Raw genomic sequence first — 24,533 nt, 5'->3', positions numbered from 1 at the left:
TCTTCTAGTTTTACCAGCTTCATTCTAGTCTGGGTACCTTATCTCTATCAAATCCACTCAAAAACATTCAAAACACATGTGTCTAGTGCTTACTATGTACCAGGGCCCACATTAGGGGATTCAAAAGCTCTGGCCAGGAGCTATAACTTGTTCTCTGTTCCTTCTCAGAGGCTAGAATTTGGAATCTATTTTTGACCTCATCCATTAAAACATGTCCCAGAGGCCACTTGATTTTTGACCTATTGCAATATTATGTCAAAGTGAAAGTTCATGGCAACTGGGGGCCCTGGGGAAACCGCTGTCAGCTAGCAAAGTCCCCACTGTCTGATTTGGTTCTAACAACAATCTTGCGGAGTGAGTCCCCTGTTGCAGGTGGGTAGACCGAGGTTCAAATGGTTAAGCCACTAGCTGAAGGTCACATAGGTAAAAAGCTCCAGAAGTGGGAGACCAGCATCTGTCCTGGGAACCAAACTCTCGGGGCCACACAGCCAAGCAGTTTCTCTCTGAGCGGGGAGATGCTCCTGGCAAAGGGAGAACGAGAAGCAGGGAAGGGGAAGGGGCTTGAGGGAAATGATTTGGAAACTAAGAATACGCTATATGACATGATATGAGACTGTCCAATCGTTCCCCACAGTTTTAACTATTTTTTTAACCAGCCTCATTGTTGAAAAGCCCCACAGAAGTCATTGCTACTTAGAAAGGAAATGGATTTTCAATTCTAACTAAATCCCAAAGCATGTTTTTTCTTTCCTCCCCCCCCCCCCCTTTTTGGCCCTTTAGGTCAAAAGTTGTATGTAGTTAGAGTTATCCGCAGGACATCTGATTTCGCTCAGACAGATAAGTAAAAAATAAAATATTTATAAAATTCAGAGGCTGTTTTTGCTTTGGTCTTTGAGTATCTTTTTAAAAAGCGCTTAAATCCCTACGAATGAATCAAGCACCTGCTAGACTGAGTCCTTTCAATGCTCAGGGAAGTCTTCGCATAGGTTAAAAGCTACATTAAGACTTGAACTTGGGGTTTGCCTGAAAATTTTTCTCTGGAAGTCACTTTGCTCTAGTAAGGTTTATGAAATGCTCTGGGCTTTGTATTTTTTTTTCTAAATCATCTACCCAATCATCTCTCTAAACCATGAATCTATAGCTTAGCAAAGTTTTTATACATCCTACCCATCAGAATAAAATGGATCAGATCATGCACCATTTTTTAGTATTAATTTTACTTTAGCACAGAGGAGCTCTAGGATACTGTTCTCATTTTTTATGATTATGTTCTTTGGGATACTGCCTTCATTAAGTGTCATACTAACCCCTTCCCCCCATTTATTTATTTATTTTACAAGTTAACTACTGATGTTGCTAGATCATGTTCAAATGAGAAATAGTAATGCATAGTTCAAAGAAATATGAATATTAAAGTGACTGTTCCTTAATTGTAAAAAAAAATAAGAAAGGATCAAAGTGGATTTGCTTATCAAAGATAATCCAATTTTAATAACAGTTCTCAAATAAATGAAATTGAATCCCAAATTACATGGGCCAAACTTGCTCATTAAAATGCCATAGGGGTGCCTGGGTGGCTCAGTCTTTAAGCGTCTGCCTTTGGCTCAGGTCATGGTCCCAGGGTCCTGGGATCGAGCCCCGCATCTGGCTCCCTGCTCGGCGGGAAGCCTGCTTCTCCCTCTCCCACTCCCCCTGCTTGTGTTCCTGCTTTCGCTGTGTCTCTCTCTGTCAAATAAATAAAATCTTTAAAGTAAAATAAATAAAATGCCATAATATTCAAATCTAGTGTCATTAAATCCAGAAAATTGGATAGGGAGTAAGGATAAGATTTTGATGACCTTATTCCATTAAAGAATAGTATATGGGAAATATTGAAATGAAATTATAGCATTATTCAAATTTTATTTATAAATTAGAAAAGGAGTCAGAAGGCAAAGAAGAAAGTGTGTGTGTGCCCCTTGTTCTTTGTCCTCCAACAGGAAGTAGCCCCACCCTTTAAAAAGGGAGTCAGGGGAAAAAAAAAAAAAAAAAAAAGGGAGTCAGGGAGAAAGGAAAAAGCCCTTAGCTAAATCTCCCAGATGAGTTTGGAAACTCAGAATAGCTAGAGTTGCAGGGTTGTGGGGTGGGGGGGGGGGGGTGGCAAATTTTCTATGTTTCACAATTTAGAAACTCTCTTATTTTAATTGGAACTAGGCCCTTTACATATTCATTTAATGTTCATAAGCCCAGGAGGTAGATCATATATTGATTATTCCCACCTGATACTATTCTTTTTTTTTTTTTTAATTCTCTCATTCTTTATTTTGGAATATACTTCAAATTAATTTTTGAGGGATAGAGTTTGATGGGTTTAGAATTTTTGGTTGTTATCCCTCCACCCCCAGGACTTTGAATATATCTTTCCACTTCCTTAGGGCCACCACTGTTTTTTTTTCTTCCTCTTTAAATTTTTTATTGTTATGTTAATCACCATACATTACATCATTAGTTTTGGATGTAGTGTTCCATGATTCATTGTTTGTGCATAACACCCAGTGCTCCACGCAGAACGTGCCCTCTTCAATACCCATCACCAGGCTAACCCATCCCCCCAACCCCCCTCCCCTCCAGAACCCCCAGTCTGTTTCTCAGAGTCCATCATCTCTCATGGTTCATCTCCCCCTCCGATTACCCCCCTTCATTCTTCCCCTCCTGCTATCTTCTTCTTCTTTTTTTAAAACATATAATGTATTATTTATTTCAGAGGTACAGGTCTGTGGTTCAACAGTCTTACACAATTCACAGCGCTCACCATAGCACATACCCTCCCCAGTGTCTATCACCCAGCCACCCCATCCCTCCCACCCCCCACCACTCCAGCAACCCTCAGTTTGTTTCCTGAGATCAAGAATTCCTCATATCAGTGAGGTCATATGATACATGTCTTTCTCTGATTGACTTATTTCACTCAGCATAACACCCTCCAGTTCCATCCACGTCATTGCAAATGGCGAGATCTCATTCCTTTTGATGGCTGCATAATATTCCATTGTGTATATATACCACCTCTTCTCTATCCATTCATCTGTCGACGGACATCTTGGCTCTTTCCACAGTTTGGCTATTGTGGACATTGCTGCTGTAAACATCAGGGTGCACGTACCCCTTCGGATCCCTCCATTTGTATCTTTGGGGTCCCACCTGATACTATTCTGAGACACAGTTAATCTAGTAACTTACCAGAGGTGACTCAGTTAGTAAATGTAGGATCTAGAATTAGCCTCAAGCCTTTTCTCTTAACTTCCCTTCCTTTCCTGAATACAGGAATACAGGTTTCTATTGTTTACTTTCTGGCAATAAATTATTTCCACAAGAGAAGAGATTGCTGAAAAGCATCTTTTAACTGTGATGGGAAGCGAGATCCTATAAGGGAGGCTGATTTGTAAGCTGGGGGCTTTCGGGGACAATTGGCCAAATCGAGATGAGTGGAGGGTGGAGGGGACAAGGTGGTAAGAGAAGGATGAATGTAGGGAAAACGTTCAGTAACTTCCCTTGGGCCCTAGACACCCATGTCCTGTTGTGGACATCAGGTTGGTATCTCCTTTGACACACTGTCTCTCCCCTCGGGCCTGGCATAGAGTTTAAAAGGAAAGCAGCGGTCCCGCTATCATATATGTAACTGAGGGCCTCCAGATAACTGGTATTTCAATGAGCAAATACTCTTTCAAGAACAGTAGTAATAATAAGAAGAAGGACTATCATTTATGAAGCGCTTGTTACACGTCAACTATCATCATCACCATCATCATTAAAAATCATGAACACTTACCACTATGTATCAGACACCGTTCTGAGCTCTTTGTAGGTACTATCTCACTTAATTCTCACAATTATTCAATCAAGTCGATGCCACTATTATGCTCCTTTACAGAAGAGGAATCTAAGGCATAGAGAGGAAAGCTTCTTGTCCAAGAACACCAGATCCAGGCCCAGGATTTGCTTGCAGAGACTGCAAAGGGCTTACCTGCTTTATTCAAAAGATTTTTGTTGACTCCCTACTACATGCCAGGCTCTGAGCAGAAACGGACATGACCCCTGTCTTTCTGGAACTTGCAGTCTAGTCAAGAGAGACAGCAGACGAGCGAGGATATAAACAAATGTCTAATGGCAATGGTGGCAAAGACTCTGGAGGAAGGGTTAGCAGGGCTCTGTCCTCCTGTCACTGGTCACCACACTGTCCTACTGTACACATGGGGCAATGGACGTGTGGTGTTGCAACACAAAGGGAAGACAGTGAGGCATTAAGCTGAGGACAATCTACTCAAACCCTCCCAAGTTAAGAATCAATTATTTCACTCTGGGGCATGTCACATTTTAGTTGCCATTAGCAAAATAATTTCGCTTGGAAGCCTAAGTGGTAATTATGTGCACATTCAGAGTTCCAGAACACAGATTTCACTTCAGCACAACTCACCCTAGTTTTAAACGCAGAGATTTGCTGCTGCTTATGTAACAGAGACCAGGCATTTAACTGACCACTCACATGGGCACGTAGGTAAGAGCTACTCAGCCAGGGCATCCACGTTTCTACTTCCACTTTTCATCTGGGGAATGTAGAAATTGGATTAAAGACTGTGTTTATTTCTGTTCAAAGCACTGGAAATAAAAGGTTTGTGCAGATATTTTAAGGACACCATATAGACTATGCACAACTTTTGTGGTCAGTTTTGCTACTAGAGTCAGGACCAGTGACTCACTCTGACCTGGGTTTTGTTGGCTCTTGAAATATTGTTTTGGTCTTGTCCTTAGCAAAGTTGATGGGCTCATCCCAAACATTGCTAGTTGGGGAAGGGGGTGGTGGGGGTGGGATTGTGTGAAATATTCTGCGCGACAAAAGTGGTTTCAACTTTCCTAGTTATTCTCAGACGACTTTTGACCCGCGGAGCACTTTCATCTGGGAGAGACCTTAAATTGGAGCATCTGGTGAAAAGCCTGCATGCCATGCAGGAGAAAGCTGAGTCCCTGAGAGATGAAGCGATATGACTAACGTCGAGGGCCTGCTGGTGGCACAGATATCCTGAGAACTCCAGCCTCCCCAGAGCCGCGGCCCAGAGCTCCTTACTCACCTCATGCTGACTCCGGAACTGAAAGTCTTAGTGTCTTTTGTTGTTATTGTATCTTCTCTTCTTCTTTCGTGCCTTAAATATTGTGCCACAATCAACTAAAATGACATGGATCAACACTAACAATGGCTTGTAGTTATTGCCAACTAAAACAGGAGTTGTGTAATTCTACTCTGGCTCCTAGGAGTAGAGAGTTTTGAACAGAGAACATTTAACAGTGGGAGATGTAAAAATGTATGGACAAGGAATACGGAAGAGCCTAATAAATAAAAGAAATTTGGTAAGCTCTCTTAATATGATGTTTTAAGAGAAGAATATGAGCATATTTGATGGTGATGAACATGGGAGCTCTGTATTCCAGCAAGGGTTTAGGCAGGATTCTGTCTCTTTCCTAACTAGGGAAGATTCCAGGGGGTGGGGAGGACTTCAAGTATAAGGTAAGGGGAAAGTTTATGAATGCTATCACGGAGGGTGATCTGGCAGAGGCCAAAACTTAGACCTGGGCTGTCCGATACAATAGCCCGTTGCCACACAGGGCTAGTTCTGTTGAAATTATTAAAATTAAATAGAATTTTAAAAACCCAGGTCCTCCATCACACTAGCCACAGCTCAAGTGCTCGATAGCCACATGAATCTACGGTTACTGTATTGATGTGTACAGATGTAGAACATTTTCATCACTGCAGAAAGTTACTTTGGACAGCACTGAAGGGGAGGGAGGAATGAATGGGGAAAAGGGTAGCACAAGGTAATGCTGATCAGAAAAAGGAGGCACTAGAGTAGGAGACACGAGGGAGATGAGATACACTGAAACGACCCAGGGAAAGATCTTGAAAGGGGTTTGATCTTAGATGCAAGGCTAAGTTTTAAATATGATGCAACTCTGGGCAGAAGCATCCCTGTGGTTTTGGCTGGTAGACAGATATTCCTCTGTACAAAGATAAAAGTGTACCTTATGCAAAACTATGAAAAAAAAAAAAAAAAGCTCAGTGGTTTCCCAGGACTGGGGAAGGGAAGTGAGCGAGGGAGGAGGGGTGTTTGGGGAATTTTTTTGGTGAAAAGATTCTATAGGATACAAAAATGGTGAATACATGTTACTTTACATTTCTCAAAACCAGGAGGATCTACAACACAGAATGAACACTAATATAAACAATGCACTTTAGTTCGTAATAATCTATCAGTATAGTTCATCAGTTATGACACAGGGGCCACGTGATTGCAAGATATTATAATAGGGGAAACTGGTTGGGACATGGGAGGGAGTGGGTAGGGGTACTTGGAAACTCTCTATACTTTCTGCTCAGTTTTTCTGTAAACCTAAAACTGCTCTAAGAAATAAAATTTTATGAGTTAACTAGTTCCCATAAAATATTTTCAAGCACTCAGAAAGTCTTCATTTTCACATAAACAATGAGATGACAGCAAAACACATTAATCTGGTCTCAGCTGGTAATTTTATGTAATTATGTATTTATATAAATATTTGTCATTAAAAAAACAACAACAGTACACTCACTGTCTTCCAGATGTCCACAGCACAGTGTCAGGCATTCATCTTGGTGAACAGAATGTCAGCTGGATTTTAGTCTATACTTGCCCCCTGTCTTTGTGCAGTGCACAAACTGCACAACTGTACACAGTGGCTCTACAGGAACCCCATCCATTAAGACGTGGGGCTCCAAATAGAGGCAAGTGAGGTTGTAGTGAGTGGGGACAAAGGATGACCATCTCCATAGGGTGCCAAAGACTGACTGAAAAAAGAGTCTGTTGAGAACGGATCACATTAAGCCATATGAGAGATACTGTTTTTCATTAGTGGAGAGCCAAGAGTCCTGAGATACCCTGAGAAGTGGCAGAAAAGTGGGGTGGTAAGAAATCTAAAGGGACGTGGGAGACCAAAGCCGGGAAGGCAGGAGACAAATCACAGCAATACTTTACCTGGAAGCTGATGTCTGAGACCCAGCAGCTGCCTCTCTGAGCTGGGATTCAGTTGAGAGTAGTCTTGGCAAATGCGGTTTTGCCGAGAGAAGAGCCGGGCACTGGTGGGAGGCCCAGCTTCTGGGAGAGAGGTTAGGATTCGAGGATGTTCATCCTAGGAGCCTGTATATGCACATATGGCGTAGTCCAGGGGCTGGAAGGAAAGAGGAGAAGGAAATGCATCCCAACAATGACTGGAATGCATCAGCTGTGCAAAATGAAACTCCTGGGAAAACCTAGCCATGTCTTGGATTGTGGTTCAAGGAACTAGTAATGGGATAAAAAGCTTTTGCTTCCAGGCCAGCGGTGTGAGCCCAACCCAGGTTAGGAGTTAGCCCAGTGCTTCAGATGTCAGCGTGAAAGGAACTGATGGGGCCAGTCTACCTTCTAGTATTGGAGTAATCCCGAAAAGGACCACCTGCTACAATATGTAATCCTAGCAGACAGCTTCACAGAACGACTTGCGTGGGGGGGCGGGGCAGATGAATTGTGATATCTGCTCATTCTTAGCTCTGAAGGGAGTCCCTTCAGAATAGGACTGGAGCACTCTGGAAAATTTCTACTGCTCCTGAGTATATAGGTCAGTGCTTCCTTAAGCGTGGGCCTTGGACCCCTGTCTCCAAATCATGCTGGGGATGCTCATTAACAAGGCCCACTTCCAAGGCCCACCCTAGACCAAGGAAATCAGGGATGGGGTCTGGGAATTGGCATTTCAGTCAGTTTCCTGAGTCATTCTTACGCACCCTGCAGTTTGAGGGTAATTCAGGTAAATGGGTAGTTCTCAAGCTCAGCCATGCTTCGGAATTACCGGGAGGACTTAGCTTGCTGGCCCCGCCTCCAGAGCTGTCAGTCAATTCAGCATCGGGGGGTGGGGCCTCAGAATTGACATTTCTAAAAAGTTCCCCTGCGATGTTGCTGGATTTAGGGACCCCACTTTGAGAACCACTGGTGTAGATGGAGAATCTGTCTTCACCTGGCGGCTTCTTAAAAGCTAAGAAAGTTGTAAAATTCCACTTATTATTCATCTGCATAATTGAACTAGCTTCTACCATCCTGTTATTCAGGCGACTAACACCACCCATGACCTCTTTTTCACCTTGTTAGATAACTTAAATTTTAAATTAATAACACAAAGGGACCTCACCTGGTCAGCCCTAATCTTGTACGTTGTCCTAATTCCAAATGTTTACATTGTCATCAGTCCTGTCTCTCCTGTCTGGTGGTGACTTGCAGAAAACCATTCAGTTTTGTGTTGCCTTGGGCTCCAAAAACTAAAATCAGCCCCTTTCTTCACTTGCCATAAAGAGATAACCCTGGGGGAAAAAAAAGAGAGAGAGAGAGAGAGAGAGAGAGAAACCTGGAAATATTCTGAAATTCAGAAAGTGTTATTTCGGGGCGTTTTCTGGGACAGGATGTCCCCACCATCAGCTAGAGGAAGCCCAGCTTCTGCAAAGCACTATGTTGCCTTACAGATCAAAGGGAGTCATTTACTGAAGGGAGGGGTGGGAGTATGTGCTCAGGCCCCCCTGCAACAACCCCCCCCCATAAACAGGATAAGCCCTATCAGTGAAAGCTTATACACAGCCAGGCCACAGTCCCCGGTAACAATGGAGCAGCAAGAACAGTGGGTGGCAAGGAAAGGTCCGGACAGGGCTGTTCTGCCAAAGAGTGGCCGTAAACAGGATTAGTTGTAATGGGATTATCAACTCAGGACCTGAAGGTCGGAGCTGGAAAGTTCAGTGCTGCCTGAAGGAAAGACACCGAGGTGGCTGGTAGGTGAGAGGGTTACCAAGCCAAGATGAGGGCTGTACCCCCCTGGCTCCCTCTGGCCCAGGGATGCCGTCTCTCCTGGGCTGAAAAATTGTTGTAATTGCAGACTGGCTTTGTAGGAGCAGAAGAACCAGGAGTGGTGGTTCTCAACCAGGGGACATCGGCCAGGTCTGGAGGCATTCCTGATTGTCACATCTGGGGAGAGAGATGCTCCTAGCATCTAGGGGCAAAGGCCAGGGGTACCGCTGCACATCCTGCTGTGCACAGGACAGCCCCCCCCCCATGGTACCCCTTCTGGGTCCTCAACCTCCCCCAGGCCCATGGCCAGGAAAGACAGGATGAACAGGCTTCCCCCAGGAGCGGTGCTTCCAGCAAGAGCATAACTTAGAAACAGGTCACAGAAAAAACAAAGAGTGGAAACAGAAAGTGAATCAGGGGTATGGGTGTTATATATACAAGGCCTCTCCATGCTCTTCTCTAGAGCTAAGCCAGGGGTCATGTCTAGGTCTCCAGGAAGCACAGTTTATTTAAGCCACTGCCCTCAAGTCCGAAAGCTAAGGTGAGCGTTTTCAGTAGAGTGGTCCCAAATTTGACTTCAGATGTTCTGGCACCAATACTAAATGGGTCACAAGCCCAGCTCTAGAATCCGTGGGGTAAAATCATGGGTGTGGAGAGGGGAGAACGACAGATCTGGAGACTGGGGGGGGAGGCAGATCAGGAGTTAGGGCACATCTTGGAGTCATCATTAGTACACGGGGTTTATGTCACAGGTTCTCGGAAGCTGTGGGACTGGAGGAAATTAGAGATGGATGGAAGTGTGGCACGAGAACAGGACTTGGCATCGCAAATGGCAAATAAATCGGGCAGTGTCTTGTTTTTTTTTTTTTTTCAAGAATTTATTTATTTATTCATGAGAGACCGGGGGGGCGGGGGGGCAGAGGGAGAAGCAGGCTCCCCAAGGAGCAGGGAGCCCGATGTGGGACTCGATCCCTGGACCCCGGGATCATGACCTGAGCCGAAGGCAGACGCTTAACCATCTGAGCCACCCAGGTGCCCCGTGCAATGTCTTGTATTTTCAGTTCTTTGTAGCTCACCTTCTCGATTAGACTTGGTGTTGGGGCAGCTTTTGACACTTATTTTTTTAATTTTGATTATCTTAGTGCCTTGCTTGGACAGAGCGGATGCTTAAGGAGTCAATGAATTACATTGACTAGTTAAGCTTGTTTCCTCTGGAAAGAGCTTTCTTTTTGCCTCCATTTCCTTTACCTGGCTGTGCCCTGCCCCCACCACATGATGGAAATGTCTCTTTAGCGGGTGGTCCGATTTCTGCGTTGCCAAGTCCACTGGCCTGTTCTCGAATCACCTTCTGTAATCTCCTAAGTATTCAGCCCCATGAACACCCCTCCTTCATTTACCAGTCACCAACTATGGTTTCCATATCACTGTGTTTGTTCGCTTGGTGCTTTTTCAATCTTCTTGAATATTACTTTATAGCCTCCCTTGTTGGCCCGGCCTCTCTCTTAGTCCCCTGAAAGCTGATGATTGCTCAAATTTCTTTTTGTCCCTCTCCTCTCCTTTTTCAAATTCTACCGTGATAATCTCATCCATGGTCTCAGCTACGGCTTCTGTGAAGATGACTTCTAGATCTCAGACTCAAGCCCTGATGTCTTTCCTGAGCATCCTGGGTCTGGTCCTCTGGAACTGCAGGGAGGAGCAGGTGTAGGCACCTTTAACAAAGAGACCAGCCGCTCTGTGTTGATACCGGAAGCCATGTTGGTGTGGTAGAGTAGACAAAGACACAGGCAGAGCAGGGAAGGCAGCAGGAAGGTTGACCTTAGCAGGAAGGTTGACCTTGGTGGGCCAGCCCACCAGCGCACAAACTTGAAGGACTGGAGCAAAGACGGGAAGAGGGAGAGATGCAAGGTGCAGGCAGATGGTCTGGGTGAGTTCATGATTTCTCTCATGGACCCTGAGTTCTGACCATAGCACGGCTCTGACATGGGTTTCTGTACTTCCTGTAGGAGCAGGAACAACACACAGGTACTGATTTGCAGGCCAAATTCCCATGAGGCTTTGCCGCATCCCTCCACTGGGACCTCCTGGCTCCCTCCTCCATGCCTACTTGGCATTTGTTCTCCAAGATTCTGCATTTGTCTGGCTCCTTTTCACTTTGCTGGGTGATTGCGCCCACTCCTGTGGCTCGAGATACTATTTTTAGGTTGACAGCTCCCAAATACACATTTCCAGTCTAAACTCCAGACCTGTAATTCTACCTAAAGATTCCATAAAAAACTAAAAATAAACATGCCCCAAACTGAATCTGTTCTCTCTCCCTCCACACAGGACTCTGTTCCCCTGCCCAGTTCTCTCTCCGGACAGTGATACAACCAGCCACCTGGTCACCCAAGCCAGAAAATGGGGAGTCATCTTTGACTCATCTGTCTTTCTCCACCTGTAAGTCAATTTTGCCTCTTCATTAGTTGTTCATTGGTTCATACTTTTCCTTCCCCATTGTCAATTTCTTGCTTATCCCTTAGCATCTCTCACCTGGACATTCCAGCAGTTTCCACCAGTCACTTGTATCCAGGTTTACAACTTCTCAGTCAGTCCTCCATGGCACTCTATAATTGTCCTTACACTGTGGGAAGCTGCTGTTGACCTTACTCCATGGTTCAATGACTTCTCATTACCTACCACCAGATAATATTTAAACACAATGTCTGACATGCAGCCCTCTTCCTGATTTGCCCTTTTTTCCTAGGCTCATTTCCAGCCATTTTCCTAGTAAAACCTCATGCTTCTCCTACAAATAGTGGCCACCTTCTAAAGAGTGGTGTTATTCCTAATCCTATGCCTTTGTGCCCGAACGCCCTCTTCCTGGAGTGCGCTTTCCCTTTATCCCGGTGGAAGCCAACTCACCCTTGAAAACTCCGCTCTGTATCAGCGGCTCTTCGAAGCCTTCTCTGAGCCTTTTTCTCCCTGAGCCCTTCCGTTCCCACATCCCTGCACACACTCGCAATCTAGCGCTGAGCAAACTATACTGTAATTCCTTGTTTAGGCTTTTGTCTTCCCCACTAAAATCTGAGACCTCCAGGGTAGAGTCTTGTCCCGGGATTTCTCTCTCCTCTGCAGCTAGCCCGACACTTCTAAATGGTGCTTCCTGGACTTCTAGTTAACAGGTATTTCTCAAATGAGAATCTACAGCAAAATGCGTTTGAGGAAAGCTGCCTGCTGACAACACAGGAGCTCAAGGAAGTCTTCAGCCGAAACCTGTCCGATCTGGTTGAAGTAGATCCTTGTGACACTTGTGCAAGGGCCAAGCTGGGGACACACCCAGGGTGACCTGGGAGGACAGAGAAGGGGCTAACTCAGGTTCAAGGGGCTCTGGAAGCCTTTCTGGAGGAAGTGATCTCCATCATTCACAATAGGATAGCCACCAATTTAACCTCCAGGAGGCAAACTTTCGGGTATCCTAACACTTCCAGAGACTGAACTTCAGGACTGGATGTGGCCGTTGGACGAGTTTTATGATGCAAAGAAAGTCCAGGCTTTGGGATATCCTCTTCACATAGCCATTCCCATGGGCACGCCCCACGTTGAACTGGCCTGCCCCAGGCTGAATCACATCCCGCACCCCTACTCACTCAACACCTTCCATCTGTTATCCTATTGTGGGTGATATTTTCCTGTGCATTTCTGAGAGCCCTCCCATCGCACTCCTTAGGCTTCCTGAGGGCAGGCGCTGGTCATTTAGCCTGCTTTCCCGTAGACTCTGAAAGTCCCACGCACATACCGGGCACCCAGTACATGCTCATTGAAGGCAGTAAGCACCGCGCAATTCAATAGTGTGTGTTTGCCTGGAGGCAGCAGAGACACAGGTATGATAACACAGAGCCCGAGCTTGGGTACAGGGAGGCCTAGGAGGCCTTTTTGGCAGCTGCTGAGGCTGAGGGGCGCACATAGTTTGTCTTCTGCTTCTACCTGGAAGCCAGTGAATCCACGAGTTCCTATTTAACTCCCAGACCTGAGGACGGGAAGAAGGGGCAGGGGGGCATCCCTGACTCGGATATCTAGCACATTCCCCTGAGAAGGCCACTTGTTTTGAAAGCATCAGGCTATCCCTTTCGGGTTTGCCCAGAGGCAGCGGCACATGGGGGTTTCGGGCAGGCCCTCAGCTCAGTGCATGGACTGGAATCCTGGCCTCACCCTTGCTGCCTCTGTGAAACTGGGCAAATTCCCTGACTTCGCTGTGCCTCCATTTTCTCACCTATGAGATGGGGGTGATAATCACAGTACCCACCTCCTGGGGTTCCTCCAAGGACAAAGTGAGTTACAACCTATGTGGTATTGAGAGGAGCGCCTGGCTGGTAGCAAGCGCTATGCAAATGTTCGCAAAATTAATCCGTCTGGATTAGATTCTATGTTGGGGCAGATCCAGGCTGAGACGATGAATAATGCTCAGATGGTGCGAATTACCTATAGTGCCTTCACCTACTGCTTCAAAATAGTAATAAAAGCTAGCACTTCCATTGTCTGATTCCATCCCACCATCTACAAAGCAGGTGTTCTTTTCATGTTTTATAGAGAAAACAGGCTCAGAGGTAAGCAGGCTCAGAGCTGTCCAGCCCCACATCAGGTGATGGAACCAGGCTTCTGGCTCTGAAGCCCAAATTTTCTCATCAAGTGACATTCTCTTCTGGGGCATGTTTGGGCTCAAGGCAACCCAGGACTTCCCATGACTTGTGGCTTGGGAAGCGGCTCACAAACCTCCCACATCGCACAATTCATGTTGTACCTCACCTACACGTTTAGAATGAATTGGTACTTTTATTAGAAAATTTAAACTTGCATGTGACACTTTTTTTTCCCTCTAACATACTACAATAAAAAGCAAGCCTCTTTCCACCCTCACCTTCTCCATCCCAACCAGTTCCACGCCCTAAAGTCTTGGGCTAACATTTCCAAAACAATCTGTGCTTTTGTAAATATCTCCTTTATCATACGTAGAAATGAGGTCATACCTCATACACAGGTGTCTTCCTTTGGTTATTTAACATTTTATTTTATTTAAAGATTTTATTTATTTGAGCGCGAGAGAGACACATAGTGACAGAGATAGCGAGAGAGAGCACAAGCTGGGAGGAGAGGGAGAAGCAGGCTCCGGCTGAGCAGGGAGCCCGACATGGGGCTCGATCCCAGGACCCTGAGATGATGACCTGAGCCAAAGCCAGATGCTTAACGACTGAGCCACCCAGGAGCCCCGGTTATTCAACATTTTAAATCCAAATACTCTTATTTGTAGAATCTTCTTGCACTTGTTGGGATGTTTTTGCTGTGAATCTACTGATGGCTTAGGGTTCCAGCCGGGGACACAGATCCCACAGTCTCCCTGGGCCTCAGGGCACATCTAAGAACGGGCCTTCCAATGTTCTTTGCGCACCTCACCCCTCTGCAGATCAGAGCAGGGGCCTGTGTTGGAACTGTGTCTTGTTTTCACCCAACAAGGCTTTCTCTCCAGCATGGGAGCCTGAGCATTCAAGCTTCAGTGTTCAGTCTTTCCCAAGTCCTCCCGTCCCTCTTCTCTGTCACCTGGATACACCTCCCCCCCACACACACCCCAGCTCAGAGCCTCTCCCTTCTCCCAATTGTATGGAAAATTCCTGTAAGTTCTTGCTTCTAGCTGGATAGAGACTCTTACAAGAGAGTGAGTGGAGCAGGCCATCAGCACACGACAGCCAACTCATCTTGAATGGGAGAGCTGGAGGCCCCAGAGATTAGCCTACTTCTCCTTCTCCATTTGACAGACAAGGAAAGCCATGCTCAGAGAGGGTAAGTAACTTCCCCTAAATCCCACAGCAAGCCAGTGACAGAACCAGGACTATCTGAAGATAGGTGAAGTCAGGTGCATGGGGTTACATGCAGTAGTATAGATAATAAACGTCATGAACTTGGAATTAATTTGGAGGTGATCATGATAATACCATACCATATCTTTCAATGCATCATTCAGAATATGGGACTGTGCATTAACTCTACCCCTATCTCTCAGGAGAATGTGTCTTTCACAAATGATCTATGCATTTTTAAACATTTTTTTTTCAAAATATACCAATGAGATCATACTTTCATAGTGATACAAGCTTCATTGCTTATGTCCCCAATGTACAGATGAGGCAGAGAGGCCCGGGGAATGACTCAGCAGCTCAGCACAAGAATCTCTTGGATGTCTGCCTGGACTTCTGTCAGATCTACTTGGTTGACTTTCTATTCAGTATTATTACTGAGGTCTTATTGTTACGAACATGTTCTTTGGGTTTCCTGCTTATCTCTGAGCTGAAGAAAATGTGTTTTTTTTCCTGTTTGCTTTTCAACCTTCAGCTTCCATGACCTTAAAAAAAAAAAAAAATGTAAGCACAAGCTGAGCTGGTCTAAAAGCAGCCTGTTTGCAACGTGATATGGAACCTGGACCGCGACCAGCTAAACCTTGGTGTAGTGTTCTTCAAACACATTTCAACAATTTTTCCAAGTGGCAAGTAGTTTATTTCCAATGAAACACTTGAAGATGCTGAATTAACAGTACATTTCCTAAACTATTGAATAAGTGGCGGTAAAATGGCAATTTCTAAGTCCGAAGGGGAAATTGCAAATATATACATATATATATATTTTTTTACTTTGAAGCTTAGACACTATTTAACATTCCTAGCATTCAGCCAAATGCATTTTCAAAGTTAGAATCAGTTCATACAACATTTTCATAGTCCATAGTTTTTATTAAGATTGATATTTGATGAACTGTAACCTCTAACATCACTTTCTGCTTTAAAATTTATGATTCTCTATAGAAAGAAAGTCAAATGCTCCCTAAACCCAGAAATACCTGATGAATTATGTGAACTAACTCTGGAAAATGTTTCTGAATTGTCTTCTGTTTGTTTCAAGAATTTACTGTACATATATAAAATATATATATAGTGTACATACATATGATACATACATATAATATATATAACAGCATACATAAAATATATAGAGAGTGTTATCCATTGTTTTACCAAAAGCTACAACTGCCTTTGTCAGTGTAGACGTAAGGAGGGATCTTTTGTATGAGAATATCCTAGAAAAGCAATGATGAAATGATGTTCCCTTCTGAGCTTAAACGGTAGAACTACATGACTTAAATTATGGCGTCAGGACTAATTGCAGGCTTTGGATGTTGCTCCCTTTTGTCCTCTCTAACCTCCCTTTCCTCTTTTATCAAAGGAGGGAGAGCGAGTAGATAAATCTGACTGAATTTATGAGAGTAGAAGGAAATGTGGTATAACTTTTCAGGTCCTACTTCAATACCTATGACTAATGAAACATTAATTATAGTGTCAAATAAATCTTGAGAAGATTTCAAAGCCAAGTCTTCTCTTCTTTTCATTCCATTGACTTGCCATCTGGGAGGCTTGCCTTATCAAGAACAGCTGCTTCTCATTGGCGGTTCTCAAGAGTCCGACCCAAATATGACATGCTAGTCCTTCAAAGGTGGCATTCAAGTCCCCTCCCAACACTTCTATACACCTTTCATGTTTCCCTCCACCAGCCCCAAAGTTCAACCAACACTTTACCTCTTTTTGAAGAGTCTGCAACTGCTCCCCCACTTCCTGGCTCCCTTTGTCTGGAGCCTAGCTTGACCAGCCGAAGTCTCTCTTGCCACCCACTGCTGGCCTACAGTCATGGGCACTATGATCACCTTCAGGGTTTTCCTTGCTGCCTTGGCCAAAATCACCATCTCCACCAGTGTCTTCATCAACAAGCCATACTTGCCTTCCTCTGCCAATAGTTACAAAAGCCATGCCTACACGGTCACCACCAAATTCTCCACCAGAGCTTCTGCTGCTAGGTAGGTCAAGGCTACATCACCAGGGGCAATTCCCCGCGCTCCCGGAGGGCATTTGGAGACATTTTTTTAGTTGTCACAGTGCAGGGCCGGGAGTGGTATTGACATCTGATGGGCGGAGGGCAGCGGTGCTGCTAAACATCCTATCATGCACAGGGCAGCACTTCACAACAAAGAAGTTTCCAGCCCCAAATGCTAATAGAGCCGAGGTTAAAAAAAAAAAAAAAAAAAAAAAAAAACCTGCTCTCAGAGATAGTGGAAGCCTTTGTTTCTCTTTTTTTCTTCACCTTTGGCAGAAAGACTAAAATGAAACAAAACAAAATCTATCCTCCAGGCACACACCTGGAGCTGCCATCCTCTTTCCCACTCCTCAGCTCGGGACTGCAAAACACAAGCGGGATCTGGTAGAACCAGCCTTGTCATTCCCCACGTGGGGCTGGGATAGAGCGGGTCCATCTGGGCAGAAGAACCCATTCAGACCCATGGTTTTCCACCTTGGCTACACATCAGGTTCATGTCATTTCAAATATTTTAAATATTTAGAATGCCTAGACTACAGATACTCAGAATTCAAACTGGATTGGTCTGGGATGAGGTCTGGGTGATAGGTTTTTGAAAGTCTCAGCTAATACCAATGTGCAGCAGGAGCTAATCACCCCCTGTACTAGCAGCCTGATTGGTGCCAGGAGGACAGATCTCGCCAAAGAGCTGTAGGATATCACTTTTGGAGACCCGTTAGCACTGTAAGACATGCAACTTTACAGTAGGATAGAAGTCTTTTAACTGTGTGGCCAGTCTGGGTCATCTGGGAAAATTCAAATTATTTGAGGGTCTTTGTTCAATCTTTCTATACCTTAATCTGGGGCTCACACTAATTTTTAATATTTGTCAAAATCAAGCAAAAAGGGTAAATGAAAGGTTAAAAGCTATCCTTATAATTAAGCACTTTCTGCTAGCTATTTATTTGTCTTGGGGGAAAAATGCCTTTTTCCTATTGTAGAAAGATAAAATAATTGTAAATTAAAGCTTTGAGATGAATTATGTCTTATGAAAAATAATGGGACAGTATCATAAATCACAAGCATTGTCTCTATGAAATATTACCAGTCTAATTCTGTACATTTCCTCCCTGTTTCAATACAATAGAGTCTTTATGAGGCAAATTAATTTAGCATTAACCTTGGAACTGTCACTGTGCTTTCACTGATGAAAATGATAAAATAAAAATACTTCTCAATGCTCAAGAATCTCATTAAATAATCTGTAACTTAAGTAAATCATATCTAATTTCTATTTCTTTTTTTAAGATTTGATTTATTTATTTGAGAAAGAGAATGAAAGAGAGCATGAGAGGGGGGAGGGTCAGAGGGAGAAGCAGACTCCCCGCTGAGCAGGGAGCCCGATGTGGGACTCGATCCCGGGACTCCAGGATCATGACCTGAGCCGAAGGCAGTCGCTTAACCAACTGAGCCACCCAGGTGTCCCTCTCTTTCTTTTCTTATCCTTCTGTAGCCACACCCTCAGCATCATACAGTAGAATAAATATGGGACCCCAAGTTGGGAAGCCCAGAGTCTAGTTCCTGCCCTGGTATCACTTTAGCAAGACACTTATCTTCTCTAGACTGCTTCCTTGCCTGGAAAGTGAAGGTGTCACCAGGTGATATGTAAGATCTCTTTCAGGTTTGGGAATTAGCAAGAAGGCAGATTACCACTTTGACACTCCTAAATAGCAGTGAGGTAACTGGTTTTGTGCCTTGGCATATAATGTGGAAATATGGTACGTATCAGTCAACAAACATTTACTGAGCATTCTCTCTGCAAAAAATATGGGGCATTGTTATGGAAGACTCAAAGAAATAGCAATTATATCTTCAAGGTTTTACTTTCAATAAGATTATAATTTAGTTGGGGAGATAAACAGTTTCATCACATCGAAAAATTCAAAAGTGACAATTGATATTTCATTAAATACACAAATATTTTTTGGACAACTATTGGATGAGTTAGACCTTAATCTGATAATGACTATCACAGAAAATCATGCTGATATGCTCAGGGAAAAGTTGTGACTTTTCTTCCTTTATATAAACTACAGTAATACAGCTACATTAACACTTCAGTTAGGGACATGGTGTTATCTACTATCTCAAGTATCTCTCACACTTACTACTATGAAATTAACATTTATTTATATGATTCCTGGGTAATTCTAAAAATTCTCTCCCCATGATCTGCTCCTCCAGCTGAGATGATCATCTCTCATGTCCCATTGAATGTTTTAAGTGGAGAGCTGGTGGTCATCAATAATTTGGTAGCTAATTTATCAAATATGCATTAATTGAGCACTTAGTAGGATATGTGCATCTTAAGCGCTGTGTTAAATGTCGGCAATACATACAGAAAGTAAATATTATTTATAGCCTTCCTATATAGTCCATAGTCAAGCAGGGAAAAATACACAGAAATAGTTAAATTTACTGTGACAAATATAATAACGTCTGTTCCATGTTTGGAGGTAGCTCATTCATTCATTCATTTAACAGATGCATATTTAGTGCCAGTTTCTCTGGTCACTATCCAAGGCATGTCATAGACATCAGGAAAAAAAAAAAAAAAACAAAGCAGACACAGTCCTTACCCTTCTATGAGCTTACAGCTTAATAGAAGAATAGACATTGAACAAGTGAACAAACAAACAACAAAACTGTATGTTATTTCCTAAAATACTAGGTTCTGACTGTAAAGGAAGCAAATTGAGCACAGTGATAATGGGAGGGGTGGACCTCCACTCCTGAAGTGGACTGGAAAGCTTTCTCAGTGTCTTAGTGGAGAGATGAACTGAAGGGGCCCATCATGCAAAGAGCAGAGGTGAGAGTCCCCAGGTCAGGGGACACAGAATGGGCTAAGGCTTGGAGACAGGAGGGACTTGGAGGACTTGCAATGGGCATTGTTGTTAAAAGAGGAGAGTGGTGGAGATGAGGCTGGAGGCAGATTACGTTGGCCTGTGTGGACCACAATCAGGAATTTTATTTAAAACTCAATGAGAAGCCACTAAGGGATATGAAATTGGGGATGGCAGTAACCCAGGTTACAGGTGGTTTTTCTGTGTATCTGATTTAGGTTTTAGAACATTACTTTGGGTGCTGAACAGAGACTGTATTGGAGTGGAATATTTGTGGTTATGGGGAGACCATATAGAAGGCTGAGGTGACCTGGATTGGGCTGGTGGCCATGAAATGCAAAAAAAAAAGGAGCGGGGGCTGGATTTGAGGTTTACTTTGGAGAAAGAAGCAATAGGGCTATGACCGATGGGGGAGAGGGAAGGACGAGAAGCGCCACAGGACAGGGTCACTGCACACACAGGCCTGAAGCTCAGGGAAGATCTCAGGGCTGGGAACAGAAGTCAACAAGCCTCTGGCAACCGCACGGTGTCAAAGGACGGGAACAGATGAAGACACTCACAGAATTAAACAGAGAGGGGCCCCATCCTGAGTAAGTCCAACATTCAGAGGAGCAAAACAATGTTAAGCTCAAGGTCCCTTACACAGTTTCTTATCACTCATGTACAGAAAGCAACAGGTGCGAAGGAATGGGCCAGGGTATTGGAGGGATCATTTTCTGTTTTCATAAGCAGAGGAGTAGAAAACTGAAAGCTCCTTGCTCTACAGGGGGAAGAAGTGGCAGGTCTGCTGGGAAATTAAGAAAGCACAGGCTTCGGTCTCCTTCACTAGCAGGGGCCCCTGGCAAGGCCCTGAGTGTAATGATGTATTTCTAATTTTGTACTTCTCTTTCAAAACAGGGCCCCAAATGACATGAGCTCAGGCCTCATAAAATCTGGGTCTGCCCCTGGTGGGGAAAATTAAGGAACAGATCATGAAATAGAAAACCACCAATGACCTGGCACTTTGGATGCTGATGGGCCTATTTCGAGGACTTCTTTGCTGGGTCAACTAGAAGTTGTGGGCAGACACATTCTCGTAAGGAAAGCTTTATCGTTCACAGCTATGTCCTGATCTATTTGCACACCCCTTAACCAGAAGCATGGTGGCAACACCCTGCAGGAGAAGGGTAAGGCCTAGGTCAAGACTGAGAAACTGGAGTTCAGTCATGGGCATCACTCTGGCCCCCAGAACACCTTGTGGGCAACCGATGGAATGAACCACTTGGGTGACCAAGAGAACATCTAGTTCTTCAAACCCAAAACGTTTGAGTAAGAGGCAAAAGAGTAAAAATGGATAGGCACATTGGCTGCATAATACAAGGGGCCCCATGCAAATTGGAAATGTGGATGGGTCCTTCATGCAAAAAGTATTAACAATTTCAAGATGGTGCCTGCAGAGCATGAGACCAGAAGTAGGGACTCTTCTAAGCATGGGGCCCTGTCTGGTTCCACCAGTTGCAGGCCCATAAAGTCAGCCCTGGGGATAGGAGAAAACTTAGGGCCAGGATTCTTGACATCCATTAGGCATACTATATTCCAGACACAGGGCATACTATATTCCAGACACAGGGCATACTATATTCCAGACACAGGGCAAGATACATTCACCATTCATTTTATCTTCAAAACAACTCTGTGAGAGAAATAGCATTATCGACATTTCACAGGTGCAAAAAAATCTCAAAAAGGTTAGTTTGTTTGCACAAAGATTCACAGGTAGTATGTTTGTGTGTGCTACAGAGGGGAAGAGAAGAGACCAAAGGTCATTGTGCAAGTATTGGTCAGAGGCAGGAACACTTGGGCTTCCATCATTAAGTTCATCTAATAAAGCCAAAACGTCAAAATGGCTTGATTACAGTTGCTGTGAAGCACAGCTGAGAAGTGAATAAGAAACTGAAAACACTTCTGTTCCTTACCATTTCCTTGAACTATTTAGCTTTGTGCTGCTGCAGGGAGGCTGTCATTCCAACCAAAGCAGACACCTCTGGAAGCTTCTAGACTTTCGGTTTTTGTATTTAGCTACTCTGGTTGACGCAGGGTTAAATGACTACTGCTTTATTTGCAATTTATTTATATTAAAAGTGAAATGTCAAGTTCACACAGGGTGAAATAAAGGACTCTTTATAAACATGCAAACAAACGCAAGTGTTCACTGCCAAAAATATCCAAACAAACCAAACCAGAGACAAGAAATATCTCCTCAGCTGAAAGAGTACAGTTCTTTCACATGGCATCTTCAACAGGAGAAAGGAAATCCTGTAATTTAAGACCAGACTCAGTCAAATACTAATTTCATGAAACATGAAAGGAAGTGTCTAACTTGGGAGACACCAAGTTAAGGGAGGTTTGCTACTTATCTGACTAATTGGAGCACTGTGGCCACCCATATCACAAACAAGGCCAAAAAAAAAAAAATCCAATAAGGGATAGGAATTTGCTGGTGTTTCGCCAATAGTCTTCAGAGTCCCTTTAACACTGTCTTATCATTCACGCTGGTCTATTTACACATTTTTATAATGCACAATTAAGAATCCTTTTATTAAAAGGCAAATTATTATTTGACTACAAGCATATACACACGAGCTGATACAGGAGTTTCAAACACAGAGGTGTTCTTAGCCTTTATGATGTTTAAGTAAGGACAGTAACCGTAGGACCGGCATACTCCCAAGTCCCAGAGATAACAGATGTATGACTTCTAAAGTACATGTGGATCTGGCATGATTATCACCAAGGAGACATGGCACCATATCAATACCAGGAACTGGAGTTGAGCCCTGTAATGCGCCTGTGCCAACTCCGTGGCCCTTGAAACTGGTGAAACGGGTTTGCTACTTACTTTGATCTACACACATGAAACTCAGGGCTTCCACTGACAGGAGAGTTTAGGGCATCATGGTTCTGGTACCTTTTTTGAGAAGGGAGGAGATGGAAACTGGCATCTTCTCTTTCACGCATCACCCTGTATCAAAGCAGCAAGCATGCCTACAAGGTCGGTCACTCGAGGTAAAGAAATGGTCTGCCGTCAGTAGAGAAAGAGTGGGCACGACACATTTGGTGAACACGAAGGCATTTAGGTTATTCTTCCAGCCTGGTGATGTGTTCTGGCCCACTCCATGAGTAAGACACAACTGAGATCTTGCTCCTAATTTCAGAGGTGAGGGAAACCCTGCATTTCTTAAGCAAATAGTAGTGCACGTAAACAAAGCTCAATATTTATTCCAGTGAATCTTAATTTCTTAGAGTATATATATATATATATATATATAGAGAGAGAGAGAGAGAGAGAGAGTGTGTGTGTGTGTGTATATATATATATATATATATATATATATATAGTATGAAGATCAGTTTGCGGATTTACCTACAGGAAGGAACTCACTGGAAGAAAGTCTTTATTGATCTTGCAAAAAAGCAGGCCAGACTAGCCTTCTCACATCTGTTTATGGGGAATGTCACTACCCATGATGTGATGCAGGGGCGCGACCCTCGGAGCAGGTGGCTTCTGCTCTGGCGAGAAAGTGCACAGGGGCTGGAGCCGGGCAACCGCTTCAGATCTCATCTCTCTTAGTTTCTAGTTTTGCTAAAGCCTCAGCATCAATCTCCTCATCTGTAAGCTATGGTTATTAATATTATCCTCGAAAAGGGCTGCTCGTTTCCTACTCAGTATGTCTGCTTCCTTTCTTCCTTTTCACACAACCATGACTTTCTTCCGTTTTGTGATATTTCCAGTTGGAAACACTCATTTCCCAGACATTGGTAGACCTGGGGTGGCCATGGGACCCGGTTCTGGTAAAGGAACGATAAGCAGATTTCATTGGGTGGGGCTTTCCCAGTGGAGATTGATTCTATAGGCACGTGACTTTGTTCTTCACATCCTCCCCTGTTCCCACCCAGAATGTGCTCCCGGACCCAGAGATGGAGCAGCTACTGCAGAATGAACCACACACCCAAGAGTGAAGGAGAGAGTAGGATTGAGAAGCATTCCTCCTTAGGGGCGCCTGGCTGGCTCAGTTGGTAGAGCATGTGACTCTTGATCTTGGGGTTGTAAATTTGAGTCCCACATTAGGTGTAGAGATTACTTAAAAAATAAAAATTTTTTTAAAGATTTTATTTATTTATTTGACAGAGAGAGACACAGCGAGAGAGGGAACACAGGCAGGGGGAGTGGGAGAGGGAGAAGCTGGCTTCCCGCCGAGCAGGGAGCCCGATGCGGGGCTCGATCCCAGGACCCCGGGATCATGACCTGAGCCGAAGGCAGATGCTTAACGACTGAGCCATCCAGGCGCCCCAAAAAGTAAAATCTTAAAAAAAAAAAAAGCATTCCTCCTTGAATGGTCACACATACCCCGACTGTCCGTCCCTGGATTCCGTGTGATAGGAGAACAAGTAAGAGGGACAGGAAGCAGAAGCCTGTGAAGTTAAGCCACATGAAGCCACATGCAACCCTAACTAAGCTATGACAAGGTTGGCGTGAAGAATATGATGTAGAGTGCCTAGTCCAGACCCCGGCACAAAGCGTTCAGGAATAGTGATGGATATGTAGATATCTATAGGAAGGAAATATTAGCAGAGGCCCAGCACAGAGGAGTAATTCTCTGCTGAGGTGGGTGCCTTCTCCCACCCAACTGCTGTGAACCAGCTGACCCAGGTTTGGGCTGCATTTCTCCTCTCATGACGTGTTTCTACCTCAGGGAAACCTGTCATTTATCTCCCCCTCTTTCTGCCGTCAGGAGTGGTGCCACATCCGATGTCATTCCAAGACTGGTGGACCCAGTATGATTCTGTATCTCATTAAAATTCTTATCTGTTTCCTTAAATTGCCCCTCATAGGGAATGCTGAAGAAAGAAAAGA

At 44.2% G+C, this 24,533-nt stretch overlaps 1 protein-coding gene across 1 annotated transcript in view; it reads right to left on the bottom strand.

The window, feature by feature from the left end:
* The window catches only part of LIFR (LIF receptor subunit alpha), a 103,584-nt gene extending 96,419 nt beyond the window's left edge, over positions 1 to 7,165 (bottom strand). The window contains exon 1 of the mRNA XM_028098115.2: positions 7,044 to 7,165. The gene's annotated coding sequence lies outside the window, so the exon portion shown is untranslated. The remainder of the gene's footprint in view (positions 1 to 7,043) is intronic.
* Positions 7,166 to 24,533: the final 17,368 nt, after the last annotated feature.

Source organism: Eumetopias jubatus, unplaced genomic scaffold (genome assembly GCF_037043125.1).
Source record: "Eumetopias jubatus isolate StellerSeaLion01/CBP00866 unplaced genomic scaffold, mEumJub1_p1.0 scaffold_5, whole genome shotgun sequence".
In the NCBI taxonomy this organism is placed as follows: Eukaryota; Metazoa; Chordata; class Mammalia; order Carnivora; family Otariidae; genus Eumetopias; species Eumetopias jubatus.
The sequence above is the reverse complement of the archived record's forward strand: the minus strand, read 5'-3'. Positions and strand labels throughout refer to the sequence as shown.